This window comes from Durio zibethinus, chromosome 23 (assembly GCF_047325235.1).
Source record: "Durio zibethinus cultivar Kanyao isolate XHJ-2024 chromosome 23, ASM4732523v1, whole genome shotgun sequence".
Lineage (NCBI taxonomy): Eukaryota > Viridiplantae > Streptophyta > Magnoliopsida > Malvales > Malvaceae > Durio > Durio zibethinus.
The window spans coordinates 15317062-15324278 of record NC_143184.1 but is presented as its reverse complement, the minus strand read 5'-3'; the positions used below and the strand labels follow the sequence as shown (position 1 = coordinate 15324278).

The following is a 7217-nucleotide window of genomic DNA, read 5'->3' as shown; positions in this document are numbered from 1 at the left end:
AAGGCCGACTTCAACCGATCGATCCAGGTGAAAGACATTGTCAGGTGGGGAGTTTGGCTGGGGTAACACATCTGTTAAAAGATAATGCAAGTGTCCTAAGATGAGCTCAACGAGAACAAAAATCTCATGTGGAACAAAAAGGTAAAAGCTCGTTTGATTTTGATTTCTAGTACAAATACGAATCGCGAAAGTGTGGCCTATTGATCCTTTAGACCTTCGAGATTTGAAGCTAGAGGTGTCAGAAAAGTTACCATAGAGATAACTGGCTTGTGGTAGCCAAGCGTTCATAGCGACATTGCTTTTTGATCTTTCGATGTCGGCTCTTCCTATCATTGTGAAGTAGAATTCACCAAGTGTTGGATTGTTCACCCACCAATAGGGAACATGAGCTGGGTTTAGACCGTCATGAGACAGGTTAGTTTTACCCTACTGATGGCGGCGTCACGATAGTAATTCAACCTAGTACGAGAGGAACCGTTGATTTACACAATTGGTCATCACGCTTGGTTGAAAAGCTAGTGGCGCGAAGCTATCATGCGCTGGATTATGACTGAATGCCTCTAAGTCAGAATCTGAGCTAGAAGTGACGCGCATGCCCGCCTCTCGATTGTCAACCCACAGTAGGGGACCATGGCCTCTAAGGGCACATGTCGTAGGTGCAGCCCCTACGACAGACGAGCTACACGAGCCTCTTTAGAGCTCAATTCCCATCGAGCGGTGGGTAGAATCCTTTACAGATGACTTAAATACGCGACGGGATATTGTAAGTGGTAGAGTGGCCTTACTGCCATGATCCACTGAGATTCAGCCCTTCGTCACTTTGATTCGTCCCTCCCCCCGTCGACCTTCCTTTTTTTCATGCCACCCCCTCTAGGGTTAGGAGTGACCCGGGGCCCCCCATCCTTCGATCTCGATTGGGAAGGAACTCCATTCGTCCTGGTCGGAGAGGCATAATGCGTAAGTCAAAGATCAGTTCGGTTCCCCTCTACGTGCTGTTGATCCCGCTGTAGGTCTCGCTGCCATAACCCTCGGTCTGGCTGGGGCTTAGACATGGAATGAACTCCGTATGCCTAAGCCAACCCATGAAACGAGCGTGCGAGCACTTAACTGGCTAGAGAGGTAGAATGCGTAAGTTATGGATCAGCCCGGTCTCCCCCTACGTGCTGTCGATCCTGCTACTGGTCTTACTACCGCAACCCTTCGTCCGGTCTGATCATAGACTGGGAATGAACGAGACTTGCTTAGACTGGAGATGAACTCCGTATGCCTAAGTCAACCCACGAAACAAACGTGCAGGGGCTCAGCCGGTCAGAGAGACAGAATGTGCAAGTCGGGGATCGACCCAGTCCCCCTCTGCGTGCTATCGATCTCGCTGCGTGTCTTGCTACCGCAACCCTCGATTCGGTCTGATCTTAGACTAGGAATGAACTCTGTATGCCTAAGTCAACCCACGAAATGAGCGGACGGGCACTACGCCGACCAGAGAGGCGGGATGCGCAAGCCATGGATCGATCGGGTGATAGGTGGGTTCAGGCACATCTTCATATTTCTGCTGTGCCAATGCCATTTTTATGGCTTGTAAATTCATACAATGGTCCCCTAAGCCTTCATGTGAAGTTTCGTGGCAAGATGACCCGTTTTCTATTTTTCATGATTTTCAAAACTTTTTACGGTTCAGGATTTTTTAAAATTTTTTTAAGAGTTTTAGCCCTAAATTTGGTAGACATTATCCTTGTATTTTTGTTGGCATGCATAAAAAAAGTCAGCTAAAAACTCGAAGTGGAGAAGGTTTTGTGACCGTTTGAAAAAAGTGTCCTTATTTCGGACACTTTAATGGCTACTGGCAGCAAACCTATAAAATCTCAAATACTCTTTAAGGGGGTGTGAGTTCTTGACGTTTGATGAGGGATAGGGGGCCAATATAAGGGATAGGTTCTCGATAGCCTCTAGCCCTTGGTTGGTCGAGACCGGGAATGCACTACGTATGCCTAAGTCAACCCATGAAACAAGCGTACGGGTGCTCAACCAGTCGGAGAGCCAGAATGTGCAAGCCGAGGATCGACCCGACCCCCCTCTGCGTGCTGTCGATCCCGCTGTAGGTCCTTCGGTCCGTTTGGGGCTTAGACCGGGAATGAACTCCGCATGCCTAAGTCAACCTACGAAATTAGCGTGCGGGCGCATAGTCAACGAGGGAGGTAGGATGCACAAGCCGAGGATCGGCCCGGTCCCCCTATGCATGCTGCAGCCGATCTCGCTGTCGGTCTGATCTTAGACTGGGAATGAACTCCGTATGCCTAAGTCAACCCACGAAATGAGCATGCGGGCACTGAGCCGATCGGAGAGGCATAATGTGCAAGTCGAGGATCGACCCGGTCCTCCTCTGCGTGCTGTCGATCCCGCTGCCACAACCCTCGGTTCGGTTGGGATTTAGACATGGAATGAACTCCGTATGCCTAAGCCAACCTATGAAATGAGCGTGTGGGCGCTCAACCGATTGGAGAGGTAGAATGCGTAAGTTAGGAATCGGCCCGGTCCCCCCTTGCGTGCTGCCAATCCTGCTGTTGGTCCTGCTACCGCAACCGTCCGATCTAATCTTAGATTGGGAATGAATGAGACTTGCTTAGACTGGAGACGAACTCCATATGCCTAAGTCAACCCACGAAATGAGCATGCAGGCGTTCAGTCAGCCAGAGAGACAGAATGTGCAAGCCGGGGATCGGCACGATCCCTCTCTACGTGCTGCCGATCCCGCTGTGGGTCCTACTACCGCAACCCTTAATCCGATCCGATCTTAGACTGGGAATGAACTCTGTATGCCTAAGTCAACTCACGAAACGAGCAGACGAGCACTACACCGACCAGAGAGGCGGGATGCGCAAGCCGTGGATCGATCGGGTGATAAGTGGGTTCGGGCACATCTTCATATTTCTGCCATGCCAATGCCATTTTTATAGCTTGTAAATTCATACAATGGTCCCCTAAGCCTTCATGAGAAGTTTCCCAGCAAGACGACTCGTTTTCTATTTTTTATTATTTTTGAAACTTTTTACGGTTCGAGATTTTTTAAAATTTTTTTAGAAGGTGTTTCGGCCCCAAATTTGGTACACATGATCCTTGTATTTTTGTTGGCATGCACAAAAAACTTCAGCTAAAAACTCGAAGTGGAGAAGATTTTGTGATCGTTTGAAAAACGTATCCCCATTTTAGATACTTTAATGGCTACTGGCAGCAAACTTATAAAATCTCAAATGCTCTTTAAGGGGGTGTGAGTTCTTGAGGTTTGGTGAGGGACAAGGGGCCAATATAAGGGATAGGTTCTCTATAACCTCTGGCCCTTGGTTGGTCGAGACCGGGAATGCACTACGTATGCCTAAGTCAACCCATGAAACGAGCGTGCAGGTGCTCAGTCGGTCGGAGAGCCAGAATGCACAATCCGAGGATTAACCCAGCCCCCCTCTGTATGCTGTTGATCCCGCTATGGGTCCCTCGATCCAGTTAGGGCTTAGACCGAGAATGAATTTTGCATGCCTAAGTCAACCTAAGAAACGAGCGTGCGGGCGCTCAACCAGCCGGAGAGGCAGGATGCGCAAGCCGAGGATCAGCCCAGTCCCCCTCTGCGTGCTGCTACCGATCCCACTGCCATCTGATCTTAGATTGGGAATGAACTCCGTATGCCTAAGTCAACGCATAAAACGAGCGTACGGGTGCTAAGCCGATCAGAAAGGCATAATGCGCAAGTCGGGGATCGGCCCGGTCCCCTTCTAGATGCTGTCGGTCTCACTGCCACAACCCTCGATCCGGCTGGGGCTTAGACATGGAATGAACTCCGTATGCATAAGCCAGCCCATGAAATGAGCGTGCGGGCGTTCAACCGACAAGAGTGGTAGAATGCGTAAGTCGAGGATCAGCCCGGTCACCCCCTCCGTGCTGTCGATCCTGCTGTTGGTCCTACTGCTAGTCCTGCTGCCACGACACTCGATCCAATCTGATCCTAGACTGGGAATGAACGAGACTTGCTTAGACTGGAGATGAACTCTGTATGCTTAAGTCAACCCATGAAACGAGCGTGCAGGCGCTCAACCGACCAAAGAGGCAGAATGTGCAAGCTGAGGATCGACTCGATCCCCCTTTACGTGCTGTCGATCCCGCTATGGGTCCTGCTACCGTAACCCTCGATCTGATCCAATCTTAGACTGGGAATAAACTCCGTATGCCTAAGGCAACCTACAAAACGAGCGAACGGGCACTACGTCGGCCAGAGAGGTAGGATGTACAAGCCATGGATCGATCGGGTGATAGGTGGCTTCAGGCACATCTTCATATTTCTGCCATGCCAATGCCATTTTTATGGCTTGTAAATTCATACAATGGTCCCCTAAGCCTTCATGTGAAGTTTCGTGGCAAGACGACCCGTTTTCTATTTTTCACGATTTTTGAAACTTTTTACGGTTTGGGATTTTTTAAAATTTTTTTAGAAGGAGTTTTGGCCCCAAATTTAGTAGACATGATCCTTGATTTTTGTTGGCATGCACAAAAAAATTCAGCTAAAAACTCGAAGTGGAGAAGATTTTGTGACCGTTTGAAAAAAGTATCCCCATTTTAGACACATTAATGGCTACTGGCAGCAAACTTATAAAATCTCAAATGCTTTTTAAGGGGGAGTGAGTTCTCGAGGTTTGATGAGGGATAAGGGGCCAATATAAGGGATAGGTTCTCGATAGCCTCTGTCCCTTGGTTGGTCGAGATCGGGAATGCACTACGTATGCCTAAGTCAACCCATGAAACGAGTGTGCGGGCGCTCAGCAGGTCAGAGAGCCAGAATGCACAAGTCGAGGATCAGCCCGACCCCCCTCTACGTGCTATCGATCCCGCTGCGAGTCCCTCGGTCCGATTAGGGCTTAGACCGTGAATGAATTCTGCATGCCTAAGTCAACCCATGAAACGAGCGTAAGGGCTCTCAGTCAGTCGGAGAGGCAGGATACGTAAGCCGATGATCATCCCGGTCCCCCTCTGCGTGCTACTACTGATTCCGCTGACGGTCTGATCTTAGACTGGGAATGAAATCCGTATGCTTAGACTGGGAATGAACTTCGCATACCTAAGTCAACCTATGAAACGAGCGTGCGGGCACTCAACCAATCGGAGAGGCAGGATATGCAAGCCGAGGATCGATCTGGTCCCCCTCTACGTGCTGCTGCCGATCCCACTGTCGGTCCGATCTTAGACTGGGAATGAACTCCGTATGCTTAGACTGGGAATGAACTCCGTATCCCTAAGTTAACCCATGAAACGAGCGTACGAGCACTGAGCAGGTCGGAGAGGCATAATGTGCAAGCCGAGGATCGGTCCGGTCCCCCTCTACCTACTGCCGATCCCACTGCCGGTCCCGCTGCCACAACCCTCGGTCCGATTGGGGCTTGGGCATGGAATGAACTTTGTATGCCTAAGCCAACCCATGAAACGAACGCGCGGGTGCTCAACCAGCCAGAGAGGTAGAATGCGCAAGTCAGGGATCGGCCCGGTCCCCCCTACGTGCTGTCGATCCTGCTGCTGGTCCAGCTGCCGTAACCTTCGGTCCGATCTGATCTTAGATTGGGAATAAACGAGACTCGCTTAGACTGGGGATGAACTCTGTATGCCTAAGTCAACCCATAAAATGAGCGTGCAGGCGTTTAGCCAGCCAGAGAGGTAGAATGTGCAAGTCGGGGATCAACCCGATCCCCCTTTGCGTGCTGTCGATCCCGCTGCGGGTCCTGGTATCACAACTTTCGATCGGGTCTGATCTTAGACTGGATGCAACCCTCGATCTGATCTGATCTTAGACTGGGAATGAACTCCGTATGCCTAAGTCAACCCATAAAACGAGCGGACGGGCACTACATCGGCCAGAGAGACGAGATGCGCAAGTCATGGATCGATCGGGTGATAGGTGGGTTCAGGCACATCTTCATATTTCTGCCATGCCAATGTTATTTTTATGGCTTGTAAATTCATACAATGGTCCCCTAAGCCTTCATGTGAAGTTTCGTGGCAAGACGACCCGTTTTCTATTTTTCATGATTTTCGAAACTTTTTGCAGTTCAGGATTTTTTTAAATTTTTTTAAATTTTTTTAGAAGGAGTTTTAGCCCCAAATTTGGTAGACATGATCCTCGTATTTTTTTTGGCATGCATAAAACAATTCAGCTAAAAACTCGAAGTGGAGAAGATTTTGTGATCGTTTGAAAAAAATGTCCCCAGTTCAGAAACTTTAATGGCTACTGACAGCAAACCTATAAAATCTCAAATGCTCTTTAAGGAGGTGTGAGTTCTTGAGGTTTGATGAGGGATAGGGGGCCAATATAAGGGATAGGTTCTCGATAGCCTCTGGCCCTTGGTTGGTCGAGATCGGGAATGCACTACGTATGCCTAAGTCAACCAATGAAACGAACGTGCGGGCGCTCAGCCGGTCGGAGAGCCAGAATGTGCAAGCTGAGGATCGGATCGACCCTCCTCTGCGTGCTACCGATCTTGCTACGGGTCCCTCAATCCTATTAGGGCTTAGATCGAGAATGAACTCCGCATGCCTAAGTCAACCCACAAAACGAGCGTACGAGCGCTCAGCCGACCAGAGAGGTAGGATGCGTAAGCTGAGGATCGGCCCTGTCACCCTCTACATGCTGCTGCCTATCCCACTATCGGTCCGATCTTAGGCTGGGAATGAACTCCGTGTGCCAAAGTCAACCCACAAAATGAGTGTGCGGGCACTGAGCCGATCGAAGAGGCATAATGCACAAGCCGTGGATCAGCCCGATCCCCCTCTGCGTGCTGTCAATTCCGCTGCCACAACCCTCGGTCCAATTGGGGCTTAGACATGGAATGAACTTCGCATGCCTAAGCCAACCCATAAAATGAACGTATGGGCGCTCAACAGGTCGGATAGGCAGAATATACAAGTCAGGGATCGGCCCGATCCCCCCTGCGTGTTGTTGATCCTGCTGCTGGTCCTGCTGTCGCAACCTTTGGTCTGGTTCGATCTTAGACTGGGAATGAACGAGACTTGCTTAAACTGAGGATGAACTCTATATGCCTAAGTCAACCCACGAAATGAACGTGCGGGTGCTCAGGCGGCCAGAGAGGTAGAATGTGCAAGCCGGGGATCAGCTCGGTCTCCCTCTACGTGCTGTCGATCCCGCTATGGGTCCTACTACCGCAACCCTCGATCCAATCTGATCTTAG

General features: G+C 50.0%; 1 non-coding gene across 1 annotated transcript in view; it reads left to right on the top strand.

Annotated features, from left to right (window-relative positions):
• LOC149512354 (25S ribosomal RNA) overlaps positions 1 to 829 on the top strand; it is a 3387-nt gene extending 2558 nt beyond the window's left edge. Inside the window, exon 1 of the ribosomal RNA XR_016332943.1 lies at positions 1 to 829. This exon is cut by the window's left edge and continues 2558 nt beyond it. This is a non-coding gene — a ribosomal RNA (25S ribosomal RNA).
• The last annotated feature ends 6388 nt before the right edge of the window (positions 830 to 7217 follow it).